Consider the following 10677-nt stretch of genomic DNA (forward strand, 5'->3'; position numbering starts at 1 on the left):
TTAATATCTCTTTAAAACTGTCTCCAAATACAGTCTCACTCTGAGGTACTAGGGGTTAGGACATCCACATGGATTTTGGGAGATACAGTTCAGCCCTTAACAGTGCTCAGGGACAATAGGATCTTCCATCTGTCAAACGGGACTAAGCGCAGGGGTGGAGAGTGGGTGGGGCTCAGGCTTTAAATACCCGAGTGTGTGAAACCCCCTCACCATCAGCCCATCTCTGTGGCCACCCACCTCATAAACGGATGGTGGAGCTTCACTGCTTTGGGTGGGGATGAAGGGGTTACAGGAAGGAAGACCCTGACCCTGACTCAAATTCAATGGACCCTCTTAGCCAGGGCAGCAGAGGCCACCACCACGTGCCAATGATTCCAGAGGGCACCAGTTCAGCAGTAGGAAGTAGGTGGCCTGAGTTTAGCTTTCGCTCTGCCCTGACCAGCTAGTGTTCTGGAAAATCTCTGAAGTGCTACGGCTCTCCCGTTCATCTCTGAAGTTCAAAAGGCAAGCAAACGTGGAATGTGGAGCTAAGTCAAACCCGCTCTTGGGTCCAAAAATGTTAAAAAGATATCAAAAAGACTTGAGGAACAACCTGGACCTTTGATCCCTGAACCCAAGGCAACAAAGCCTCTTTGGGGTATCCCAGGAGCCTGTCTCTTTGACCTTTCACAGGGGAGAGCAATCTAACCCCAGAAGGGCAGCTTGAGTCAGAAGTGGAGATCATTCATCTTGGCAGTAAGCTCTGCCATGCCTACTCACCACATACCTTAGTCTTGTCATCTGCCATATACTGCACCTCCCTCAATGGGATTTTAAGGAGGATTAAATAAAGATACACACGTACTTGGTTTTACTGGACTCTGCTCTACTGTGATACTGCTTTGTTTTTTTAATTGAAGGTTTGTGGCAACCCTGTGTCAAGCAAGTCTATCAGCGCAATTGTTTCCAATAGCATGTGTTCATTTTGTGTCTCTGAGTCCCATTTTGGTAATTCTTGCAATATTTCAAACTTTTTCATGATTATTTTATCTGTGATGGTCATCTGTACTGAGTGATCTTTGACGTTACTATTGTAATTGTTTTGGGGTACCACAAACTGCACACATACAAGACATAGAATTTAACACATGTATTGTGTGTTCTGATTGCTCCATTGCATTGCTCTACTAACTGGTCATTCCCCCGTCTCTCTCTGTCTCTCTCTTTCTCTCTCTCCTCAGGCCTTTCTATTGGCTGAGACACAACACTATTAAAATTAGGCCAATTAATAATTCTACAATGGCCTCTAAGTGCTTAAGTGAAAGGAAGAGTTGCATGTTTCTCACTTTAAATTAAAAGCTAGAAATGATTAAGCCTAGTGAGGAAGCAACGTTGAAAGCTAAGGAGGGTGGAAAGCTGGGTTTCTTATACCAAACAGTTACCCAGGCCATGAACACAGAAAAAAGTGTTGAAGGAAATCGAAGGTGATATTACAGTGAACACACAATTGATAAGAAAGCAAAATAGTTTTCTTGCTGATATGGCAAAAGTGTTAGCAGTCTGGATAGATGATCAAAGAAGTGACAACATTCCCTTAGGCTAAAGCCAAATCCAGAGCAAGGCCCTAACTTCTTCAATTCTATGAAGACAGAGAGAGGTGAGGAAACTGCAGAAGAAAAGTTGGAAGCTAGCAGGGACTGGTTCATGACGTTTAAAGAAAGAAGCCATCTCCACAGGTGAAGTTCATGGAGATTTCTGCAAGGGGAAGCAGACTCATGGAGCAGAAGCTGCAGCAAGTTATCCAGAAGATCTAGCTAAGATAATAGATGAAGGTGGCTGCACTAAACAACAGAGTTTTAATACAGACAGAAGAGCCTTATACTGGAAGAAGATACCATCTAGGACTAGAGAGAAGTCAATGCCTGGCTTCAAAGCTTCAAAAAACAGGCTGAATCTTTTGTTAGGAGATAATGCAGCTGGTGATTTTAAGTTGAAGCCAATGCTCATTTGCCTATTCTGAAAATCCTAAGGCCCTAAAACACTATGCTAAACAGAGTCTGCCTGTCCTCTATCGGTGGAACAGCAAAGCCTGGATGACAGAGCATGGGTTTACAGCATGGTTTACCGGATATTTTAAGCTTGCTGTTGAGACCTACTGCTCAGAAAAAAAATTCATTTGAAAATATTACTGCTCACTGACAGTGCACCTCATTACCAAGAGTTCTGATGGAGATTTACAGGGAGAAAAAGGTTGTTCTTATGTCTGCTAACCCAACATCCATCCTGCAGCCCATGGATCAAAGAGTAATTTTGACTTTCAAGTCTTATTATTTAAGAAATACATTTTGTAAGGCTATAGCCTCCATAGATAGCGAGTCCTCTGATGGATCCGGGCAAAGTAAATGGAAATCTTCTGGAAAGAATTCACCATTCTAGATGCCATTATGAATATTCATGATTCATGGGTGGAGGTCAAAATATCAAATTAAGAGGAGTTTGGAAGAAATTGATTCTAATCCTCGTGGATAACTTTAAGGGGTTTAAGACTTCAGTGGAGAAAGTAACAGTGGATGTGGCGGGAATAGCAAGAATAAAAGTGGAGCCTGAAGATGTGACTGAATTGCTGCAATCTCGTGATCAAACTTGAACAAATGAGGAGCTGCTTCTTAGGGATGAGCAAAGAACGTGGTTTCTCGAGATGAAATCTCCTAGTGGAGACGCTGTGAACACTTGAAATGACAACAAAGGATTATGAATATTGCATTAACTTGGTTGACAGCAGTAGCAGAGTATGAGACGATTACTCTTTGAAAGAAGTTCTACTATGGGTAAAATGCTATCAAACAGCATCGTATGCTACAGAGAAATCTCCATGAGAGGAAGAGTCAATCCATGTGGCAAACTTCATTATTTTCTTAGTTTAAGAAACTGTCAGCCGGGCACTGTGGCTCATACCTGTAATCCCAGCACTTTGGGAGGCCAAGGCAAGCAGATCACCTGAGGTCAGGAGTTTGAGACCAGTCTGACCAACATGAAGAAGCCTTGTCTCTACAAAAAATGCAAAATTAGCTGGGTGTGGTGGTGCATGCCTATAATCCCAGCTACACGGGAGGCTGAGGCAGGAGAATCACTTGGACCCCGGGAGGTGGAGGTTACAGTGGGCTGAGATCTCGCCATTGCAATATAGCCTGGAAAACAAGAGCGAAACTCCATCTCAAAAAAAAAGAACAGAAAAGAAAAAAGAAAAAAATTATCACGGTCACTCAACCCTTGAGCAACTACCACCTTGATGAGTCAGCAGCCATCAATGTCAAGGCAAGACCTCCATAAGCAAAAAGGTTATGACTCCCTGCAGGCTCAGACGACTGTTAGCATTTTTAGCAATAAAGCATGTTTTAATTAATGCTATTGCATAGTTAGTAGACGACAGCACAGGGTAAATGTAACTTTTATATACATTTGGAAACCAAAAAACGTGTGACTGACTTTATTGCAATTTTCACATTATTGCAGTAGTCTGGAATTAAACCCACAGTGGCTCCAAAGCTGCCTGTGTGTGAAGTTCTTAAAAAAACTGTAACATGTCATGTGGACTAAAGACTGTCACTAACAAACTTCAGTGTTTCAGAAGTGGCCGAAGACTTCTTAGACTCTCAAGGCAAACCCACTTGTATAGCAGAATGAGAAACTGAGGCAGAGAGGCAAAGTGATCAGCCCAAGAGCACATGGTTCATTAGTGGCTGAACCAGGATGAGGACTCATGCCTCCTAACTTCTAGGTGGGCGATCTTTCTGCTACAGAATTATAGCATCATTATCACTGAACTCTTGAAAGGAGCATAACCTTCACCCCTCCCTCGTTTTCTATCTTCCAGAGCTCTCCCCACATCCCCCTTGCCCCTGTTTACTAAAAGTAGAGGGTTAACCTGGCCCAGGCTTGAGAAAAAGCTAACTAGTCCTTGCAGCCATGGGCCACCTGACTACTGAGTGGAGCACACACAGCCTGGACTGCCTGCAAGGAACCCCCAGGTCTGGCTGGATTTTGGAAAGTTTGACAAAGGTTGGGAGTGGGAGCACTGGGGATGTTTGTCAGAGCTAATGAGATCTGCCTCTCCAGAGACACCAGGAACTGAACCTACCCTGGCTATAGATTGCTGGCTTTTCCCAGCAAGAACCAAATATTGCTGTGGACATTTTGAACACTTTGGAAAGAACAAAAGGCCTTAGGCATGTATGTGCGTGATGGTCTGTGTGTGTCCTTTCAGGAGAGGGAGAGAGAAGAGCATTTGAGGTGAAACAGTATGAGGTGGGAAGAAATGACACATAGTATAGACAATGATGCAGTCTCTCTGCATTAGGAGAGGGTCTTTGGAGAGACAGATGGCGGGGGAGAGAGAGAGAGAGAGAGAGAGAGAGAGAGAGAGAGAGAGAGAGAGAGAGAGAGAGAGACCCTTAGAAATGTGAACTGGAGGCTGGCTGGATGCAGAGATTTTACTGCCAGAACATTTGAAAGCTGGTGGTGGTGTCACTCTCTAGTCAACTTCTTTCTGGAGCTTCCGCTTCCAGAAAACAAATTAATAATAAAAGGACATTTGGGAGGCCGAGGTGGGTGGATCATTTGGGGTCAAGAGTTCAAGACCAGCCTGGCAAACATAGTGAAACCTCATCTCTACTAAAAATATGAAAATTAGCCGAGCATGGTGGCAGGCACCTGTAATCCTAGCTACTTGGAAGGCTGAAGTGAGAGAATCTCTTGAACCTGGGAGGCAGAGGTTGCAGTGAGCCCAGATTACACCACTGCCCTCCAGCCTGAGAGGGCAACAGATGTCTCAAAATAATAATAATAATATAAGAGGACAGTTGCCAGGGCTCTGTGGATCAGTTTTATCAGGGCTTGTTAGCTCCTAGGACAGAGTCTGCTACTGTCAGACACCAGCAGGCTCCTGCGCACAGGGGGCTGGCACCCTGGGATACACTCCAGGATGCCCGACTCTGGCAACATTGCTGGTTCAGCCAAACCTGACCAACTGGGAAGTGTCCCAACCTCTTCTGCTTAAAGTTAGTAAATGAGGGAAAATCCACGATGCTGTTTGTGAGGTACAGTGGAACCATGTCTTGTCTTTACCAGATGAGATGAGATGAGATGCCTGGCTCCTGTCTTGGCTCTGCCACTAACTGACCATATGACCGCAGATAAACCACTTCTCTCTGAATCTAGTTTTCTTGTCTGTAAAATGAAGATGCTTGATTGGGTGACAATATCAAGGAACACTTTGGACGCATTAGCCCTGTGCCAGGCTCTGACCTAAGGGACTTAGAAGTATTAACTCATTCAAATCTCTCACAAATCCTATCAGGTAGGCATTGTTTTTAAGTCCATTTTACAGATGAGGTAACTGAGGCAGAGAGCATTTACGTAACTTGCATAAGGTGCTGAACCCAGGATTCAAATCCAGGTTTGCCTGACTTTGTTCTTAACTGTGGCATTGTATGGGGTCATCTTTAGGATCTGACATTCTAAAGTTTCTTTCTGGAAGAGAAAGGCACAGAGGAGTTGCAGAGAGGAAAAAGAGAGAGGGCAGAGAATAATTTCTTGTATGGTAAAAATTGGAGGCCTTTTCATTGTGAGAAGAAAGGTGTGTGTGTGGGGTGGGGTGTGGAGGTGAGGAGCTGCATGATGACATATCTTCTCATTGCATATTTTGGCAAACATTTTCTATTTTGCCTTCATGGAGCCTTTCAGCAAGGTTGATTACTGTATATGTGCAAAAATCACACATGTACCTTTCTTCAACCCCCCACCCTCCACATGTAATTCTGAAAAAATAAAATTGAAGGTGCTCAAACCATTTTTTTAATTGCCAGAAGAGAGTACCTGGCCCTAAACGCTTACTTTTTCCATGTGTCTTGTTTTCATGCAACTGGAAACAAGAGAGAGCCAATGTCTTTAGTGTCTCTCCATGTCAAGGATTCAATTTGTTGGAGTCATTTCCAAAACCACCAGCAATTCTACCCCAGGAAAGTGCCTTTCAGACCAGACATTGCTGCAGCACAGTCAGCAGAGGGCGCAGGCACTGGGGAAGTTTCTCACTTGAATGAGAAACGTGTCTGTGTGGCGGGGGATTATGTGTCTGTGCCGTAAACAGGAAGAGCAGCTCATGCCTCGAGTTTGCCAAAAAGCAGGACTGCGCGCTAACAACACCATCCTCTTTGCTTGTTACTGAGCCCAGGCTTTGGAAGCAGACAAAGCAAGTTCTGAATTCCTAACGCTCCCACTTAACAGATGATTGTGTGACATTGGGGATATTCTGGAGCTTCAGATTCCTTCAGTACTGAAAAGAAAGAATTATTTCCTTGCAGAATGATCTGAAGATTCCATGAGACCATCTTCAGGATGAGTGATCTCTATATATTACACAGCCCAGTGCTTGACACCAAGTAAGCCCTCACTACGGGTAGCCTGGCCAGGTTCCACTTTATGCCATGCACTGCTCTAAGTGCTTTAAATGTAATAGGAAACAGGCCCAGAGAGGGAAAGGAATTTGTCCAAGGCCACACAGCGGGTAATCAAAGAACTATGCATGCTGAAGCTCAGGAAGTCTCTCTATAACGTCTGTAATCTTGGCTGGGCGAGGTGGCTCACATCTGCAATCCCAGCACTTTGGGAGGCTGAGGGGGTGGATCACTTGAGTTCAGGAGCTGGAAACTAGCCTGGTCAACATGGCAAAACCCTGTCTACCAAAAATACAAAAATTAACCCGGCACAATGTCATGCACCTGTAGCCCCAGTTACTCAGGAGGCCAAGGCATGAGAGTCGCTTGAACCTGGGAGGCTGAAGTTGCAGTGAGGTGAGATTGTGCCACTGCACTCCAGCCTGGGCAACAGAACGAGACTCTGTCTCAAAAGAATCTGCGATCTTCAACAGAACTCTCAGCTGCCACGAATAGTACATATAGATGTTATTGTGTATATTGAAAGACTGAAATGCATTCCGAAGGTCGCTCGCCCTGATGTGTATGTAATTGTTCAGGACAGTCGATGAAGCTTCCATCTGTCCTTACTCTGTGATCAGGGACTCAGCGACTGAAAGCGTACAAAATCAAAACATGCTCTGACTCTCAGTTTCGTTACCTGTAAAATGGAGTTATTAGGAAGATTAAAAGCATATGTGGAAATGCATGGCACACAGTAAAAGCTGAATAAATAATTAACATTTTATTATAAGAAGAGAGAGTATACCTTGGCAAATGTGTCATAAATCTAATTCCTTAGTCTAATTCCTCCGTTAGTCTCCATGAGTTTTCTTTTTTTATAGTGAAGGGGCCTCCCTCTGCAGTGCTCCTTTCTTTTTCTTTATTTATTTTTATTTTTTATTTTTTTGAGATGGAATCTTGCTCTGTTGCCAGACTGGAGTGCAGTGGCATGATCTCAGCTCGCTGCAACCTCCGCCTCCTGGGTTCCAGAGATTCTCTTGCCTCAGCCTGCCAAGTAGCTGGGACTACAGGCATGCGCCACCATGCCCAGCTAATTTTTGTATTTTTAGTAGAGACGAAGTTTTACCATGTTGGCCAGGATGGTCTCCATCTCTCGACCTTGTGATCTGCCTGCCTTGGCCTCCCAAAGTGCTGGGATTACAGGTATGAGCCACCGTGCCCGACCCAGGGCTCCTTTCTTGAATGTTTGAATTCCTGTACCAGGACTGCCAGACTTTCTGAATCAGTTTCCATCCTGGAACTTCCTCAAGGAGCCTTCAGGGAAGGATTTAGGCTGTGGCAAAGTAGGGTAAAGGCAGAACTTTCATCGTAGGTTCTTATTTAAGGTGAATTTGTCTCCATTCCTAAAGACTATGGTCTTGTTCCCAGCCCATTAAGTGCTCTGGAAACCTACAGAAGGAAAACACATATTAAAGATGCAATTAAAGTTATGTCTGTTCCAAGACACAGAGACACTCATCTGATCTTCCTTTCAGGTTTAACAAGCTTCTTTTATAGGAGAACCTCCAAATGAAACCCCGTGACTGATGTCTTGGCAAACACCACTCACTCATTCACAGAAAAATCATCTGGATACTTAGCTTTATTGATTCTATTTCAGAAACAAAAATCTGAGACCTCAAGAGGACTCTTCCTCAAAAGAGCAAGACACAAGTAGAGGAATCTCAGAGTTCGTAGCCCAGGCAAGAGATAGTGATGGCTTAGAAAAGAGTGGGGATGGTGGACAAGGAAAGACGTGGTGGGCTGAGGTTTGTTTTGGAGATAGAACCCACAGGACAGGCTAGCAGATTAGACCGGGATGAAGGAAAGGAAGAATCAGAGGTGACTCCTGGATTTGTCTTACTGGCACACTTAGTCCTGTGTGAAATGCTGCACATTCAAGGTTATTGCTGTATAGAACATTGTTTGTGATAAAAAGCTTAGAAACAGCCAACAATAAGAGATGGCTAAATAATACATCTCTGCAGGTTAAAACAATGAAAAAGCTCCAGAGAAAAACCAATAGATCATATTGTTGACTTGAAAACTTTAGAACAGTATGTATAGTATGCTATCATTTACATGAAATACAAGGAAAAGCCCCATTTGCTTATATATGAATAGGATGTCTCTGGAAGGATATACCAAGAAGTCGGCAGCATTAGGTACTTTTGGGGAAAAGTGGGTGGGTGAGGGCAGGGTGAGAAGGAAGTTTATTGTCTACTATTTTGTACTCTCCGAATTTTGAGGCATGTGACTATGTTGCTTTATTCGTTTTGTATTACTGCTATAACAAATGATCACAAATATAGTGGCTTAAAGCAGTACAAATTTATTATTTTACAGTTCTGTAGGATAGAAGTTAGACACAGGTCTCACTGGGCTAAAATAAAGGGACTGGTGAGCTGCATTCATTTCTGGAGGCTGGAGGAGAGACTGTTTCTTGGCCTTTTCTAGCTTCTAGAGGCTGCCTGCAGGCTGTGGCTCATGGCCCTGTCCTCTGTCTTCACAGTCAGCAGAGTCGCATGTCTCTGACTCTTCTCCCAAATTCACGTCTCCCTCTGACCACAGAGAGGAAAGGTTACCCACTCTTAAATATCCCTGTCTAGTTTCAATCCACCCAGATAATCCAAAATAACTCACCTTGAGGGTCTTAATTTAATTACATTTACAGAATCCTTTATGCCATGTAAAGTCACATATTAACAGATTCTAGGAATTACATATGAGCATGTTTGGGGGCCGTTATTTTGCCTACCACAATTACTTATTCAAAAACAATTTAAAATACAATGAAAAAATAGTGACTCCTCAGCTTTTTGGTTTGAGCCATTAGGTGGATAGTTTACAGAGTACAGCGATTGAGGCAGCATGAACAGGTTGGAGGAAGAGAGTGGAGAGGCCCATTTGGGCTTATCAAGTTTGAGATGCCGGCAGACTTTTCAGCGATGATACCAGCTTGACTCTTGAATGTGTGGGTCTGGTGATCATCATGCTTGTTAGCGCTGGAGATATTATTCTGGGAGGTATCAGTGTATAGAAACTGGTTAGAACCTTGAAACTGGCCAAGAGCACCCTGTGAGAGTTTGTGGATGAAGGAGAAGCCGCAGGACTGTTCTCTGAAGCCTGCCGGTGGAGGAAGGAGGAAGAGGGAGCCAAGGAGGCCAAGAAGGAGCACCAGTGGGGATGCAATAAAACCACATGACCTCCTCCAGGACCTTCCCTACGCAGCCTGGATCTAAAGAGCCTCCATCCTACTCCCTGGATTCCTCTATCACACCCCCTTGTTCATTTTGTTTACGGGATGATCATAGCCTATAATTCTCTTGTTCTATTTCTTTGCTTACTGCCTGTCTTTCCCGTGTTGCATGCATTGTAAGTTTCATGACAGCAGAGCTTCACCTGTCTTGATCATTGCTATGTCCCCAGCACCTAGTCCAATGCCTGGCTCAGAGTAGGCACTCAATAAATGGTTGTTGAATGAATGGATGGACGAAAACAAATTTAATTCCTCTACCCTCAATCCATAAACAAAGAAAATGGTGCTAAAATTTAAATGTTAAGGGAGAAAAAAAGTGCAGCTGTCTTATGTCCTCACTGATGGTCCCTCATGTTAGGGCTGCATAGGAATTGTCTACTGAAAGCACCAGGAAGAGACCTCTGCTCCACCTGTGCCACCTTGCTTGCAATGCCACCATTGTCTGGTCATTCCCTGGAGTGAGGCATCATTCTTTTGGCACAGTGCCCACTAGCTAGGAAGCACTCAAGACATTTGAGCTCTCCTTTTTTAAAATTATTAATCAGTCATTTAAAAATGCAAATATGCCTGGAAAGTCATTAACTTCTTAGTATGAATTCATGTCTCAGCAGAAATCACTGAGGAAGAACCTGGTTCTTCCTTAAACTGATTGTTTCCCCCACCAGCAGCACATGGCTTCATTTTTGTGTTATCTGAGATGAGTCTACAGGGGTGGGATTGCATAAAGGGGAAAAGGGCTTTTCAGAAAATGCTAGGGAATCTAAAGCAAACCTCAATTTCTGGTTTTGCTGAGCCTTATGCCTGCGCAGCATGAAGATTGCTCTGCAAGCCAAATCAGCCACTGGCTTTTCACTGAGGGGTGGTGGGAGTCTCCCTGTGAGTTGAGCCAGGCAGTAGAGGAAATGAAGAGGAGGCTCTCAAGGGAGGGGCAAGGGAAAGAGACAGGGCAGGGTGGGTGCAGCTGGC

Source organism: Callithrix jacchus, chromosome 19, assembly GCF_049354715.1.
Source record: "Callithrix jacchus isolate 240 chromosome 19, calJac240_pri, whole genome shotgun sequence".
Lineage (NCBI taxonomy): Eukaryota > Metazoa > Chordata > Mammalia > Primates > Cebidae > Callithrix > Callithrix jacchus.